Source organism: Bufo bufo, chromosome 6 (assembly GCF_905171765.1).
Source record: "Bufo bufo chromosome 6, aBufBuf1.1, whole genome shotgun sequence".
Lineage (NCBI taxonomy): Eukaryota > Metazoa > Chordata > Amphibia > Anura > Bufonidae > Bufo > Bufo bufo.
Genome location: NC_053394.1, coordinates 81322525 through 81339280, shown reverse-complemented (window position 1 = coordinate 81339280; position 16756 = coordinate 81322525). Strand labels below are relative to the sequence as shown.

The 16756-nt window shown below is 44.9% G+C and overlaps 1 protein-coding gene across 2 annotated transcripts in view; it reads left to right on the top strand.

Moving 5' to 3' along the window:
• The first annotated feature begins 14475 nt into the window (after positions 1 to 14475).
• KIF20B (kinesin family member 20B) overlaps positions 14476 to 16756 on the top strand; it is a 146661-nt gene continuing 144380 nt past the window's right edge. Inside the window, exon 1 of one of the 2 annotated variants that reach the window (XM_040436643.1) lies at positions 14476 to 14526. The gene's annotated coding sequence lies outside the window, so the exon portion shown is untranslated. Of the gene's footprint in view, positions 14608 to 16756 lie in introns of both variants that reach the window. The other variant, XM_040436645.1, reaches the window with a different exon arrangement.

Here is a 16756-nt window from a genome sequence, read left to right as displayed (position 1 = left end):
GTGGCCGTGTCCTTCTCTGTCCGTTTGTGGCAAGGATACCGCGAGAAATCCCTTTCTGTGCAATGTAATGTATGTGTGGCTCCCATATATTTCATAGGTTGGTAGGAACCACTGTGCCCATCTGGAAGTTTGTCCTAGGTCAGCCTGATGAAGGGTTTATATGCGAAATATTGCTACATCACATGACTGTTACACAGTGGTGCTTATTTTAACATGGATCAATAAAGTACATAATTGGATTTTTGACCTAAAAAGTTGGTGTGCTGATCCATTCATATGTGGTAGGGAAGGGGAGACCGTTTATGGACTGAGCACCACCGCCATGTTAGCATGCAACAGTGCCCATTAGGGTGCATGCACAACGCGGACCAGCCAAAAATACGGATGATGTCCGTGTTACATACGTTTTTTTTGTGTGGCTCTATTGTAACAATGCCTTTCCTTGTCTACAAAACTGAAAATAATAGGACACGTTCTATCTTTTTTGCAGGGCCACGGAATAGACATAGGGATCCGACCAAAAATAATTTCGTGTGAATGGGGCCTTAGTGTGGTAGCCACAGATGATATGTGGTGCCTACTTTTTAAAAGGGCATCGATAAATAAAGCGCACGTGATCTGCATCATTTTTCTAATAAAACACTTTTTGGGTTGTATGACATTTGATAATGACTCATGAGATGAATGAAGGTAAATATTCAAATTAGAAAACAATCTCACCATCTGGGATTACATGTGAATATTAAAGTACCTGCCATTCAGATGCAGCACCTCCCAAATAACAGGAATAATGAATTCCACGTATTTGCATGTAGTCACTTGATGCTTCCTGTGAGGGTAGGTTGAACCCATAGAACCAGTTAGAGGTCTTCTGCTGGGTGTTGATCCCTGATACAGTCTTTTTAGAAGTAATCCTATTATAGAGCTTATGAATTGAATAGATTCCTAGTATTGTGTTTTGCCTTGACTCGTCTGGAAACAAACAACGATAACGCCAAGATACTTCCATGTAAAATGTATAGGTGTTGTGTACAGGAAATTCTTTGAGATGTTAGGGTGACAGGGTACTTTTAGCTTTTTCAGGATATATACAGTATGTAGAAATAAAGTATAACTATTGGGGTCCTACTGGCTCCACACATATATGTTACTTGTACTACTGTCGGGAAGCTCAACCCCCCAAAATACAGTATATTTTAAAGGGGTTATCCAACCCCAAAAATGCCCCCCCAAATGCCCAGGCCCCTCACAGAGATTGTACCTACCTCGCTCCCTGGCACCCATGTAGCTTCTGATGCCCGGATGGCCGCCACTGCATCTCCCTGTTGTGCTGATCAAAACATCTGGCGACGGGGGTGAGGTGGACAGCCAATAGCAGGCCGCAACGGGAACGAACCTCCCTAGCATAGCGGGTGACACTAGGGAGGCTTGTTCCCATCGCGGCCTGCTATTGGCTACTCTCCATGGCCAGAAGTTTTGATCAGCGAAACGGGGAGATGCAGCGGTGGCTGTGCGGGCATCAGAAGTGACGCGGGTGCCGGGGAGCGAGGTAAGTACAATCTGTGTAAGGGGCCAAGAGGCATTTGGAGGGGGGGGGGGCATTTTTGAGGTTGGATAACCCCTTTAACTCTTGGCCCCATTCTGCTTCTCCTAGCTTTCTGAAAGGGTACTGTGATTCGTCAACAGCATGTAGAGAACTCCTTTATCAAGTGCAAGTATAGATGGACTTACAGTACTCGTGGAGTAAGTAGTGTAGTGTCCATCCCTGGTGATCCAGGAGTTTAGTGGTCTTCTTCGCTAATCCAGATGATATTGCTGGCCATAGACATGAGATAACTCCCATGATTGCCCATCCGACAGTTATTTCCCTTGATTATACCATAAACTTTGAGATTTGTGTGAACTGAATGATCATTGCACTTCTATGGCAGGAGGTGCAGAAGTAGCAGCTGCATCAGGACCCGAGTGCTTAATGGGGGTCAAAATGTCCTTCACCAGTATTATAAATGGGCCATGGTAGGTGGAGGACGGGTCCTGGGCAAAAAATGCAATCCTCCTATTACTGGTGGTCCAGTATAACTGAATACTGAATGCTATTACTTTATGCTCATTCCTATGCCGGGTCCCTGCTGCTGCCCACGGCTCCAGTGACCATCCATGTCAGGTTCCCAGGTGACCAGACAACAAAGCTTCCTTTGAGCATTATCCAGGCAGCTAATTTAAAGGGAACTTGGACTTGTCTCCACTGCCTGCGGATTAAGGTATATCCTGACTTATTCTTCCTGTATATTGACTCTGTTCCTGACTCCTGATTGCAAACCCCCACCTTAATCTTACCTTGTTCTTAAAGGGAATGTCTCATTAGAGAATTACCTAATGTTTAAATCTTGTTTTTATGTCTAACATATTTTGAAAGAATTTTTGATGATGTTATTTTTAATTTTCCATGTCACTATCTATATCAAAATAAAAACTATAAAATCCTGCAGTTTTCGCACTAATAATAATAATAGTAGTAATAATAATATTTATATAGCGCCACCATATTCCACAGCGCTTTACAATTCAGAGAATTGTAAACAATAATAATAGGCGCCATTTCTTGGTCTGTAAAGAGCACTGTACTGCAGTTATCTGCTTATCTGTCATTCTAATTCTGCCTGTAATGATATCACCTCTGTGTATAGATAAGACAGGATCCACCATTCACAGTAGGTGATTGTCAGAGCTTATCTATTCTTTCCTTGTACAATGATATCTGCACAGGTCACAGAACATGCCTAGAAAACTCTCCCACAGAGGTCAATGAGGTCCCCTCCTGACCATTGTGTCTATGGCCCATGGGGCTGCTGTAAAGCAATTTTCCTAATTCTTTCTAAAAGCTGTTAAGAATGGCTCAGGCAAGATGGCCGCCCCCATAATCATGTTCAGGAAACAGAATTAAAAAATCTGCAATCAGAAAATGACAACAGATTAGAAAAAAAGGAGATGTGTTGTATCTGGTTTTAACCGGCATTTAAAATTTTTGGTGACACATTTCCTTTAACCCCTTAGGCCTAGTTCACACGACCGTATGTCTTTTTCTGTGTTTTGCGGTCCGTTTTTCACTGATCCGTTGTTCCGTTTTTGAGTTCCGTTGTGTTTCCGCTTCTGTTCCGTATTTCCGTATGGCATGTACAGTATACAGTAATTACATAGAAAAAATTGGGCTGGGCATAACATTTTCAATAGATGGTTCCGCAAAAACGGAACGGATACGGAAGACATACGGATGCATTTCCGTATGTGTTCAGTTTTTTTTGCGGACCCATTGACTTGAATGGAGCCATGGAACGTGATTTGCGGGCAATAATAGGACATGTTCTATCTTTCAACGGAACGGAAAAATGGAAATACGGAAACGGAATGCATACGGAACACATTCCGTTTTTAATGCGGAACCATTGAAATTAATGGTTACGTATACGGACCGTATACGGAACACAAAAAAACAGCCCGTACACTCGCAAAAAAAAGTTTGGGTGAACTGGGCCTTAGTGACCTGTTTTGGGCCTTACTAACCAAGTGTTTTTCTTCCTTTTTTCATCGTCACCTTCCAAGAGCTATAACTTTTTTTTATTTTTCCATCTATATAGCTATATAAGGGCTTGTTTTTTTTTTTGCGGGACAAGTTCTAGTTTTAATAGCACCATCTTGGGGTACAAAACTTTATGATTAACTTTTATTAACTCTTTCTGGGAGGGAGATGGGAAAAACAGCAATACTGCCGCTGAGTTTTTACGCTATAAATGTTAAGGCGTTCATTTTTGGTTCAGTACGATTACAGGGATACCAAATACATCAAGTTTTTTCTGTTTTACTACTTTTGTTCAATAAAACTCTTTTTTTAAAAGGACCCATAACTTTTTTATGTTTCTTTCTATGGAGTTCTGTGGGGACTTGATTTTTGCGGAACGATTAGATTTTTGTTTTTTACTGTTATAATTTTGGAGTAAATGACACTTTTTGATCATCGCTTGTTATTACATTATTTCAGTGGCAACTAAGCATAAATTAACAATTCTGTCATTTTTTTTGTAGTGTTCACCGTAGGGGATAGTTTACATGATATTTATGTAGTGGCAATACCAAACATATAGGGGAGATTTTTTTTTTTGCAATTTATTTCATTTCAGCGTATTTTCAATAGAATTATTTTAATTTAATAAATCCTTTTTTTTTTACCACTTAATAGTCCTACAAGGGGACTATAACAGACGACATATTGATTGCTTTTAAAATACAATGCACTATCCCTACAGTGCATTGCATTTTAATGTCAGTGCTTTACTGACAGGCAAAGCCTGTTGGAAAATACCGTACTCAAGGCTGGTTTGGGGCCTATATCAGACCCCAGCCAGAGTTTACACAGCCTTTACACCCAGCGATCGCATTGGCGAGGTGCTGATGGAAGACAGAGGCATGTAAAGAGTTAAACAACCCAGATTGACACTCCTGTCGGTCCGGGTTGTTAGAGCAGGAGCGTGGCTCTCATGTTAAAGCCGGGCCACGACTCCCTACGTCCAGCCAAAGGCTCCTTAGTGACCTCTAAAAAGGCGTATGGGTGGTCACTAAGGGGTTAAATTAGTCTCATCCCTTGAATCTTGTCCATAGCTTGCTTCCATAATGACACTTCAACCACAGCGTTCATCCTGTACTAACATCATCAGTCTTATGTAGACCTTAGAAGTGGCTGTGAATGGTATGTAGCGCTGCTGCTTTTCGCAGAACTGCAGTACCATAGGACGTATGAGACAACCTGTGTAGATGGAGAAAATACTAAATGTTCTAAAACCTTGCAAAATATTTGCAGTTTTTCTTTACATGATCTCATTAGACGATTATACGGACATGGAAAGAGATTAATGTACATACCGGAGGAAATCTATCAACAATGATGCAGGGACCAATCAAAACATGGTCTCTGTCACTAGAATTTTCAGTATTAAACTGGCTGACCTTAGCGAGGCTCCTGCACCTAGAGGCTCCCGTCTCCCACCTCAAGTCATGTCTTCCAAGTGTTGATTGACAGGGCCAGGCATCTTTCGCATCCTTCTGCCTGCCCTGTGCCCTGGGGAAATCTCGCACCCTTCAATATTCTGTGCAGGCGCGGTGAGGAAGCTGGCAGCCTGCGAGCGTCCTTCCCTCACCGCGCCTGCGCAGAATACCGAAGGGCGTGAGATTTCCCCAGGGCACAGGGCAGGCAGAAGAATGTGAAAGATGCCTGGCCCTGTCAATCAACACTTGGAAGACATGACTTGAGGTGGGAGACGGGAGCCTCTAGGTGCAGGAGCAACGCCCCCCCCCCCCCCTTCTCCTAGAGGCTCATTTACATATGATAAAAGTAAGAATTCTACAGTAATGGGAAACGGATAATCATTAGAATAGCAGAGTTAGGTGCAGCTGACATTAGCACCTCGCTAAGGTCAGCCAGTTTAATACTGAAAATTCTAGTGACAGAAACCCTTTAGGCTGCATTCACACGTCCGTGGTGTGTTGCGGACCCGCAAATTGCGGGTCCGCAACACACCAGCCCGGCAACCCCATAGAAATGCCTATTCTTGTCCGCAAGCTGCGGACAAGAATAGGACATGCTCTATCTTTTTGCGGAGCTGCGGACCCAAAATCGGGGGCCGCGCTCCGCAATTGCGGCTGCAGACAGCACACTGTGTGCTGTCCGCATCCACTCCGTCCCCATAGAGAATGAATGGGTCCGCACCCATTCCGCAAAATTGCGGAAAGGATGCGGACCCATTTTGCGGACGTGTGAATGGAGCCTTAATCTGGGATACTTTTTTAACCACTTTGGGACTACTCAATGACTTTAAAGGGCATCTGTCAGCAGATTTGTACCTATGAAACCGTCTGACCTGTTGCATGTGCACTTGGCAGCTGAAGACATCTGTGTTGGTCCCGGAGCCTCTAGGTGTAATGACAACGCCGCCATTGCTCCTAAAGGCTCATTTGCACATATTAAAACATCATTTTTCTCAGCAATGAGGGCACATATGTACATGGGACTAAAACAGATGCCTTCCGCGGCCAAGCGCATATATATCAGGTCAGCCAGTGTCATAGGTACAAATCTGCTGACAGATGACCTTTAACCCTTTCACTACCAGCGCCGTACAAGTTTCAAACAGCAGAGACCTGCCGCTAATTAAAGCCTTTTGATGCCGAGATCAAGTGAGATCATGGCATCTAAAGTGTTAAAAACCACTTGCGCTTCCGGGAATCCTACGGTCATCCTCTGCGACCAATGGGGATGGTGGTGACTGGTTTGAATGCCCTGGGTCTCGCTGAAGAGACCTAGTCCTAGAGTATTCAAACTGCAATTCTTATTTTAGCCACCAGATGGCAGGCCAACATAACAAATGTGCAATAGACAGTAATAAAGTCATTTTAAAAATATAATTGTTCAAAATAAAAAATTTCAAAACAGATTTTTTTTAGGCTCATACGTGAGCTTTAAAATAATTTCAAAAAAAAAACAAACTTAAAATATATAAACAATAAAAGAAAAATATAAAAGTTTAAATCACCCCACTTTCCGTATAATAAAAAAATAAATACTTAAATAACAAAATCTTTTAACATCATGGGTATCACTGTGACCCCATACTATTAAAATATAAAAAAAAAAATGTCAATATGGCAAATGGCGTAAAGGAAAATCTGAGGATTACCAACGGATTTTGGGTCGCACTGTAGAGCCCAGTGTCAGAAAGCTGGGTTTGCGTCCAAGATCTTGGGTCTTCCAGCAGGACAATGACCCCAAACATACGTCAAAAAGCACCCAGAAATGGATGGCAACAAAGAGCTGGAGAGTTCTAAAGTGGCCAGCAATGAGTCCAGATCGAAATCCCATTGAACATCTGTGGAGAAATCTTAAAATTGCTGTTGGGAAATGGCGCCCTTCCAATAAGAGAGTCCTGGAGCAGTTTGCTAAGGAGGAGAGGTGTCAGAAGCTTATTGATGGTTATAGGAAGCGACTGATTTCAGTTATTTTTTCCAAAGGGTGTGCAACCAAATATTAAGTTAAGGGTGCCAATGATTCTGTCCAGCCCATTTTTGGAGTTTGGTGTGACATTATGTCCAATTTGCTTTTTTTTCTCCCTTTTTTGGTTTTGTTCCAATACACACAAAGGGAATTAACATGTGTATAGCAAAACATTTGTTACTGCAATACTTTTCTGTGAGAAATACTTCATTTTCTTGAAAAATTTCAGGGGTGCCAACATTTACGGCCATGACTGTATGTTGGGCCGGTTTTCTGTCAGTTTGGATTTGTCTACAACATGGGGCCACTTCTATATTTTTTTTTTTCAGGGCCACTTTAGTTTTCCAGTCACTATGACACATTAAAAGTTTTACTAAAGTGCAAAAAAAAAAAGGGTAAAAGAAATACACATATATGGTATTGGCGAAATGACGTCCACATTGATCTCAGCAGTCGGACCCCAAAGTGATGCAACATTTATCACCTATCCTATGAGTAGATGATACTTTCCATCAGCATTGGACTGGCCTACCAGAGGACCAAAGGATCCTCTGGTGGGCCCAGGCTCTGATGCCATAGTGGCCTCCAAAGGTCCAAAAAAACAACAACGTTTGGGGCTGCCTTTGGAGACAATAAATTGCTCCTCATACTGATTGGGTGATCAGTTTTTGACTAGAGCACCAGTTCCAGGCTGTAAAGAAGGTGAGCTATCCACTTTAGTGTTACCAAATTGCTACTAGGGTCTGTTTGAATCAAAGCCTATTAGACTTTATTGATGAGATGGGGGTTGGGCCCACAGAATAATTGGTAGGCCCAAGGAACTCCAGTCTAGCACTGCTTTCCGTGGGATAACTCCTTTAAATGGAATTATCCAGAGAAGATATTTCAGGTAACAGCAAAATCATTGCATTGTCTCACAGGGGAAATTCTCATTGAAAATTTACACAAGAAGGTAATAGATTTTCACTCATCTTCTTCTACAGATGTGAAGGCCCATATGACCACTAAATAATGGTCAGATTGTCTACAATAAAGGGGTTATCCGACCCCTGAAATGCCCCCCCCCCCCCATATGCCCGGGACCCTCAAACACAATGTACTTACCTCTCTCCCCAGCACCCGGGTGACGCTAGTGAGGTTGGTCCCGTCACCTCCTGCCATTGGCTGCTCCCCCCCCGATGTTTTCATCCACGCATTGGGAGAAGCAGCGGTGGCCGTGCGGGGACCAGGAGCGACGCGGGTGCCGACGAGAGAGGTAAGTACATTGTGTATGAGAGGCCCGGGCATATGGGGGGGCATTTCAGGGGTTGGATAACCCCTTTAACCATACATTGACTGGTCTCTCCCTTCCAGCTGGCTGTGCAACAAGGCGGAGGAATTTATTGAAAGATCCAGGCTCCCAAAATTTACCAAAAGTTACCATTTGAGCAGTTTCCTGGATCTCACTTTGGCTGGTTACATCTATGCTCAGGATAGTAAATACATCTGGGTGCTGCTCTTTCAGTGCCTGCAGATCTGCGGCGGACTGTGGGTCTCTCTATGTTGCTATCACTTTGGTTGCCTATGTAGGTGATGCGAGAAACTTGCAGAAATGGAGACCGCTGGCCCCTTGGTTCAATACCATGCCCTTAGTCATGCTTACAGGGTGGAATGAACCCAAGTAAGGCTGAGTTCGCATCAGCGTTCAGCCTTTCCGTTCTCCTGCTCCGTTATATGAGCAGGAGAATGGAAAGTACGGATTTGGCACATAACTGAGCCCAACGGAGCCTACGGACCCCATAGACTATAATGGGGTCCGTTAGGTTTCTGCTCAGAGGAAATTTTTTGAAGCGGAGACAAAAGTTGTGAGGGCAGGACTTTTGTCTCCGCTTCAATAATCTTCCTCTGAGCGGAAACCTAACAGACCCCGTTATAGTTATGCGTCGAATCCATCCTTTCCGTTCTCCTGCTCCTATAACGGAGCAGGAGAACGGAAAGGCTGAACACTGATGTGAACTAGGCCTTAGTCCTTCTGCTGCACAGGAAACTTCAACTGTTCACAACACAAACTGAAATATGGCCCCACCTAGTGGTAGATTATCAAATTGTCAATCCCTTAACAAAAAGGAAGAGACGTTTCTATTTTCCACTACATTTGCACATTAAGAGCACTTTTTATGAACAGAGAGCTTTCATTTTACCGCTAGAGGTGGTTATTTTTCACCCTGCTGTATTGCAGTGTTTTATGCCCGTTGGTCATAGGGTTCATACACATGGCACCTGTCTTGTTAGTAGCCGTAATGAGAATTCCATAGAGGACTATGAGCCTTCTTCTGTACTACCATATGACTCTCATTTCAAACACAGGCATGCAGAAATGTTTTTTGGCATGTTACCTAAAAAAAATATGCTTCTTGTCATGGGCACACTCAGAATGGTGACTGGAACGGTTTTGGAGTATTCTGGCTCTCATTTAGGAGGCACAGTCAATATTTGAATCTCATACAGTGTTAATTATGCTAAGTTATAAGTTTGAGCGGTAGGATTGTGTACCCAAGTTAAAATATAATATAGTGCTCCTGGCCATAAGCTATAAGAAATAGCTTCTATTGGAGTGAACTTACTCGACCTTTTATTTTATGTTCTATGACTCAGTGTTCTTTGTTTTCTTATTTCTTATTTGTGAAGCGATTTTCACTACATAACTTTTGAATTAACAAATGTATGTAAATCGTATATCTCACAATGCGTGATAAGTCAGGTTGGAAGACCATTTGCTTAAATATGATCTAGGTTATATTTCTGACTTGCGATGTTATGCTTTACTGACCAGTTGTACTGGTAATGCCCCCTTTTTCAAAAGTACTAAAGTATTTGTAAGTGTATGATTTATCTTGTTGATAATATAATAAAAAGAGAATTATAAAAAAAAATTATGCTAAGTGGCAGGTGGATCATGGCAGAACTGCTTGGTTGTCATGGACAGAACAGGCTCCCGATACTGTATATTTGGCGTTTTAATGGGCATATGGACCTCAAGGGGGAGGGGGGGGGGGGGGGTCTCTGCTTTCGGCTTTCCCTCCGGAGGACACAACAACCTTGGCGCACATCTACACTACTCACAAAAAGTTAGGAATATTTGGCTTTCGGGTAAAATTTATGGAAAACTTAAAAAGTTCACGTTACAGTTATATTATATCATGTAAGTAGGGCATTTAAGTAGAAGCTTGCAATGGCGATTTCCTCACCTCAAACAATTTATTGAAACAAAAGCCAACACCAGTGGTGGGTATACCCCCACAAAAATGTCAGTGTCTCAATAACTTATCATGTGGCTTTGAGCATCAATTACAGCTTGACAACGACGTCTCATGCTGTTTACAAGTCGACTGATTGTCTGCTGAGGCATGGCATCCAACTCTTCTTGAAGGCCGGCCCTGAGGTCATTGAGGTTCTGGGGTACAGAGTTACGATCCTCTAAGAGCAGGCATGCTCAACCTGCGGCCCTCCAGCTGTTGCAAAACTACAACTCCCAGCATGCTCAAACAGCCTACAGCTATCAGCCTACAGCAGGGCATTGTGGGAGTTGTAGTTTTACAACAGCTGGAGGGCCACAGGTTGAGCATGCCTACTCTACACGGTGACTCAGCTGATTCCATAAGTTTTCAATGGGATTCAGGTCTGGAAGAAGTGCAGGCCACTCCATTTGAGGTACTCCAGTCTCCAACAGACGTTCCTTAATGATGCGACCTCGATGAGCTGGCGCATTGTCATCTTAGAAAATGAAATTATGCCTGTGTTGTTCATGCAGAGACACAATGACTGGATTAATGATGTTATTCGAGTAGTATAGGCTTGTCACTGTACCACTCACAAAGTGTAGGGCAGTTCTGTATTGACTAGACACATCTGCCCACACTGTAACACCACCACCTCAAAAGGCTCGTCTGGTGACAAAAGTGGCTGATGCATAGCGCTCTCCTTAAAGGGGTTCTCCGGGAATTAAGAAAATGAAAGTACATAAATATTACTTTATCATAAATATATTCCCAAATACCTTTCATTAGTCATAATGACTCATTTTGTCTGGGGAGCAGTGATTAGAAGAAATAAAATGTCTGCTGTCCTATTAGTGCACACAAAGCCTGTCCTAATCACACAGGAGGACAAGTTACTTCACAGCAATGAGGTAAAGAGCTGCCTCCTCTCTGCTTGTCAGGGATTATGATCCTGAATACAGATGAGAAGATCTTCAGATGAATCTCTGTGGGAATGGAGCTTATGAGGAGACATGAAGTACAAAGAGGAGGGACAGGACAGATTGTGTTAATGGAGACTGCATACAAGAATTGCTGCTAATCAGCCACATCCCCTCCTCCTCTCTGTACTTCATGTCCCCTCATAAACTCCATTCCTACAGAGATTCAGATAAAGATCTTATCAGCTGTATTCAGGATCATAATCCCTGACAAGCAGAGCAGAGAGGAAGATGAGGCAGCTCTTTACCTCAGTGTTGTGAAGTAACTTGTCCTCCTGTGTGATTAGGACAGGTTTTGTGTGTACTAATGGGACAGTGCCCATTTTGTTTCTCCTAATGATTGCTCCCCAGACAAAAAGAGCCAATATAACTAATGTAAGGTATTTGGAAATATACACTGCTCAAAAAAATAAAGGGAACACTTAAACAACACAATGTAACTCCAAGTCAATCACACTTCTGTGAAATCAAACTGTCCACTTAGGAAGCAACACTGAGTGACAATCAATTTCACATGCTGTTGTGCAAATGGGATAGACAACAGGTGGAAATTATAGGCAATTAGCAAGACACCCCCAATAAAGGAGTGGTTCTGCAGGTGGTGACCACAGACTACTTCTCAGTTCCTATGCTTCCTGGCTGATGTTTTAGTCACTTTTGAATGCTGGCGGTGCTTTCACTCTAGTGGTAGCATGAGACGGAGTCTACATCCCACACAAGTGGCTCAGGTAGTGCAGCTCTTTGGCAAGAAGGTTTGCTGTGTCTGTCAGCGTAGTGTCCAGAGCATGGAGGAGCTACCAGGAGACAGGCCAGTACATCAGGAGACGTGGAGGAGGCCGTAGGAGGGCAACAACCCAGCAGCAGGACCGCTACCTCCGCCTTTGTGCAAGGAGGAACAGGAGAAGCACTGCCAGAGACCTGCAAAATGACCTCCAGCAGGCCACAAATGTGCATGTGTCTGCTCAAACGGTCAGAAACAGACTCCATGAGGGTGATATGAGGGCCCGAAGTCCACAGGTGGGGGTTGTGCTCACAGCCCAACACCATGCAGGACGTTTGGCATTTGCCAGAGAACACCAAGTTTGGCAAATTCGCCACTGGCACCCTGTGCTCTTCACAGATGAAAGCAAGTTCACACTGAGCACATGTGACAGCCGTGACAGAGTCTGGAGACGCCGTGGAGAACGTTCTGCTGCCTGCAACATCCTCCAGCATGACCGGTTTGGCATTGGGTCAGTAATGGTGTGGGGTGGCATTTCTTTGGAGGGCCGCACAGCCCTCCATGTGCTCGCCAGAGATAGCCTGACTGCCATTAGGTACGGAGATGAGATCCTCAGACCCCTTGTGAGACCATATGCTGGTGCGGTTGGCCCTGGGTTCCTCCTAATGCAAGACAATGCTAGACCTCATGTGGCTGGAGTGTGTCAGCAGTTCCTGCAAGACAAAGGCATTGATGCTATGGACTGGCCCGCCCGTTCCCCAGACCTGAATCCAATTGAGCACATCTGGGACATCATGTCTCGCTCTATCCACCAACGTCACGTTGCACCACAGACTGTCCAGGAGTTGGCAGATGCTTTAGTCCAGGTCTGGGAGGAGATCCCTCAGGAGACCGTCCGCCACCTCATCAGGAGCATGCACAGGCGTTGTAGGGAGGTCATACAGGCATGTGGAGGCCACACACACTACTGAGCCTCATTTTGACTTGTTTTAAGGACATTACATCAAAGTTGGATCAGCCTGTAGTGTGTTTTTCCACTTTAATTTTGAATGTGACTCCAAATCCAGACCTCCATGGGTTGAAAAATTTGATTTCCATTTTTTTTATTTTTGTGTGATTTTGTTGTCAGCACATTCAACTATGTAAAGAACAAAGTATTTCAGAAGAATATTTAATTAACTCAGATCTAGGATGTGTTATTTTTGTGTTCCCTTTATTTTTTTGAGCAGTGTATTTATAATGTAGTAATATTTAAGTATTTTCGTTTTCTTAATTCCCGGAGAACCCTTTTAACGTCTCCAACATTGTTGGCGGCCATCATTTCTGCTCAGCATGAATCGACTTTCATCACTGAACAACACTGAGGCCCACTGGTCCCTTGTCCAGCATAGAAGGTCCCTGGCCCATGCAAGAAGATGATGCCTGTGGTCAGGTACCCTTTCAGGTCATCTAGCACACAGACCACGCTGATGTAAACGGTTTTGAATAGTCTGATGTGACACTTGAGTGCCTCTAACCTCACTTATCTGGGTTAATTGTGCCTGGAGTTGTGTGGCATTTATCATCCGGTTTTGCAGGGCATTGTTCACAATGAAGCGTCATCAGTGTGGGATGTGGCCAAAGACCGTCCACTTCTATGCCTTTGCTCTCTTGCACACGGCCGTTGCCCCGCCGCCCATTCACTTGAATAGGTCCGTAAATCCGGAGATGCGGTGCAGGACAGAACGGAACCCCACGGAAGCACTATGGAGTGCTTCCGTGGGGTTCCGTTCCGCAAAAAAATAGAACTTGTTCTCGGACGGATCGCAAACTCCTCTCAAGTGAATGGGTCCGCAATCCGCATGCGGCTGCCCCACGGTTGGTGCAATTTGCGGTCTGCAGCACACGGTCGTGTGCAAGAAGCCTTTCTGTGACTCTTCCAGTCTTTCTGTTGCTACCTGCTGTTACTGTTAGGGGGCACAGCTGGGCATATTACTGTGAGGGAGAACATATCTGGGCATTGCTACTGTGAGGGGGCACAGCTGGGCCTATTACTGTAAGGGGGTATAGTCAGGCTATGTTTCAGCAAAACAACAGTGTCAGGTAGCAGACCAATAGTGTCAGTGACCAGGGTGCCATATTTTTTTCTCTGCATGTCTGTGGGTAGCAGTCACATTGTGCCATCTGTACAATGGCAATGTAATCATTAGGCTATAGTATCATACCACTACTTATAGCCCTTGTAAGAATTAACACAACATTGATGATAATACAAGGTGCTAGCTATAGTCCTAGTAAGAATAAACAAAACACTGATAATAATAAGATACATGAAAAGTAAAGTAGAAGAAATCTATATTTATTTCTACAAAATGGCTCCTTGCAGAAGACATACAGCTCTGTACAGTTTAGCCTCTAGTGTTTGAATACAATGCCAAGGTTCGCTATGACCACAGCCTGAGCCGCTCCTATTCCCATGATGCAGTTCGGTTGGCGGCAGCGGATTGGATGAATTTAAAACCGAGACGGCGGCTCCGAGGTTGGAAACTTGTGAGTAAAAGTCCCGGAGCTCCGGGGGATGTATAGCGGACAGTGCGGCCCGAAACCTGCGTCACCTCGGCCGACACTTATGTGAGCGCCATGTTCTCATCTGTCTGCAGTGCGGGGTGGGCACAGCTTTCCTTACCTGTAGGGGGGACATGTCATGTCATGTCTTAGGGCCGGCAGTAGTAACAGGTACTGGGGGCGGACTTGTAGTTGTGTAGATCCAGGCTGATAATACATAGCGTACAGCGGTGTGCAGGCTGATAATGCATAGCGTACAGCGGTGTGCAGGCTGATGATACATAGCGTACTGCGGTGTGCAGGCTGATGATACATAGCGTACAGCGGTGTGCAGGCTGATGATACATAGCGTACAGCGGTGTGCAGGCTGATGATACATAGCGTACAGCGCTGTGCAGGCTGATGATACATAGCGTACAGCGCTGTTCAGGCTGATACATAGCGTACAGCGCTGTGCAGTCTGGTGATAGGTAGCGTACAGCGCAGTGACAGGTAGCGTGCGGTGCGGTGACAGGTAGCGTGCGGTGCGGTGACGGGTAGCGTGCGGTGCGGTGACGGGTAGCGTGCGGTGCGGTGACGGGTAGCGTGCGGTGCGGTGACGGGTAGCGTGCGGTGCGGTGACGGGTAGCGTGCGGTGCGGTGACGGGTAGCGTGCGGTGCGGTGACGGGTAGCGTGCGGTGCGGTGACGGGTAGCGTGCGGTGCGGTGACGGGTAGCGTGCGGTGCGGTGACGGGTAGCGTGCGGTGCGGTGACGGGTAGCGTGCGGTGCGGTGACGGGTAGCGTGCGGTGCGGTGACAGGTAGCGTGCAGCGCGGTGCGGTCCGGTGACAGGTAGCGTGCGGTGCGGTCCGGTGACAGGTAGCGTGCGGTCCGGTGACAGGTAGCGTGCAGCGGACTAGCATTGACTATTTTATTTTTTTTCGAAACTTTTATTAAGTCGTTACAAATCCGCCAAACAGAAAATGAAGATGTTCACGGAGCGGTTGGTTCAGCTTTCTGCAGCACAGAGTGATTCAAGCATTTAGGCCAGGTGCTCATCACCTATTACATAGATCACAGAACATGGCCGTACTGTATAAGGTAGCACTCCGCACCATTCTCTCTAGTGTACGTCCATCGGGTTCTTTTTATATACTGGAAAAAAAAATAACGTAGACTGTATGTGCCAGGAAATACTCCTCTGACATGCGCCATCCCGCTGCACACAGCACTCACAGGCCGCCATTGTAAGATAATAATATGCAGTGTATTATGTGGGTTTTTCCATTGTTTGCCTCGATGCCCGATGCTCATGCCCACGACCGTATGTTTGGTCCGCATCTGATCCTTATTTTTTGTGGATTGATTGCAGACCCATTCATTCATCTTTATGTCCGTTCTGTGGTCCTGCAAAAAAAAAAAAAAAAAAATTTGAACATCTCCTATTCTTGTCCGTTTTGCAGACAAAGAATAGGAATTTTCTCTAGACGGGAAAAAAAAAATTCGGCATGCTCACAGCCAGGATCCGTAATTGTGGACGACAAAACCCTTCTGCCCGTGTGCATGAGGCCTAAGGAAAAAATAGGATTTGCTAGCCCACGTGGCTTGGTAGCTGCAGGTCGGCGTTCGTATCTGCAGTGTTGTACCAGCAAAGTAATTGAGATTTTAAGAAATCTTATCCACGTGCTACGTACAAAAAGCGCAGCATATATTGTGCGGATTTGAATGCCTGTCAATTTCCGTGTATTTCCCCTTTACGTTGGCGGGACCGCAGTCCGCTGACTTGTAATGTGGGTTTTGTTGCAGTTTTTGCGGCAGAACTGCTGCAAGAACAATGTAGACATTTCTGCTGCATTTTCCAGTTATGTCCATTCTGCGGCCCCACAAAAAAATAGAACATGTCGTATTCTTGTCCGTTTTACAGACAAGGATGGGACCGTTCTAAAGAGGGCAGGATGTTGCGTTCCGCAAAATGCGAAACACACACAGCTGGTTGCAGACCGCAAAAACTTGTGCATAAGCCCTAAGGTGGATGCAAACTTACTAACGTGACCACACCTAGGTCTTGTTCATAAGATGCACCAAAATACTGCATGTTTTTGGTACATTATTGTCCACTTTTACTAATGCACCTAGATTTTGGTGTAAGATCAAACCCCCCCCCCCCAACCTCTGTCACCCTCCCATCTGACCCCCCAGCCTCCATTAGCCTCAGATCAGACCTCTGTCAGATCC